Here is a 687-nt window from a genome sequence, read left to right as displayed (position 1 = left end):
TGTGATGATTGGGAGGTGACTGAGTCTGGCCGATCTGTGACAGTATCGCTGCCATAGTTTGACCTTCAGCCCCGAAGTTCAGCTGCTGGCGGCTCTCCTCTTTCTCTCTTTTTTCTCTGCCATATAGCTGTTGATGAAGGCATACTGCCAGTTAGTGATATGCATGATTAGTTTGTGCATGAGGTTGCGAGTTTCAAAATGTCAAAACTGGTTGGATTTAGTTTGCAATTTGGTTTATTTTTTATAAGATCGCATGATTCCTGATAAATGCCATTTCAACTATTTCTGAAGTGCTTTTTTTTGGAAAGCAATCTTACCATAATGTTTTTCTGTTGGACTTGTGTAGGCTTATGTTTTTTGTTGTTTTTCTTTTGTTAAAAGCTGTTAAATTATTAAGCAGTGACTCGTGTAGGTTTTTTCTTTGTGTTTTAGGTGGTGACCACTGGGAGGTGCTCTGGGCATATATTTTTCTTTCCTGATTTTGTTCCCTGACATGATGTATGTTGCAAAGCGAAAGTAAAATATTCACGCAAGTTTGTAGCTTTCTAACATGAAGGAGTTTTGTGCCTTTATTTAAAATCAACACTTCTTTTATAAAGATCTTTCTCACATAACGCACTGAAGCAGCCCCTGCATAGAGTAAATAATCCATTCTCGATCCATCGATATCAACCAATTCAGCACCAC

The sequence above is a fragment of the Sinocyclocheilus grahami genome, unplaced genomic scaffold, assembly GCF_001515645.1.
Source record: "Sinocyclocheilus grahami isolate Dianchi unplaced genomic scaffold, SAMN03320097.WGS_v1.1 scaffold1304.1, whole genome shotgun sequence".
Classification (NCBI taxonomy): domain Eukaryota; kingdom Metazoa; phylum Chordata; class Actinopteri; order Cypriniformes; family Cyprinidae; genus Sinocyclocheilus; species Sinocyclocheilus grahami.
Note: the sequence above shows the minus strand (reverse complement) of the source record.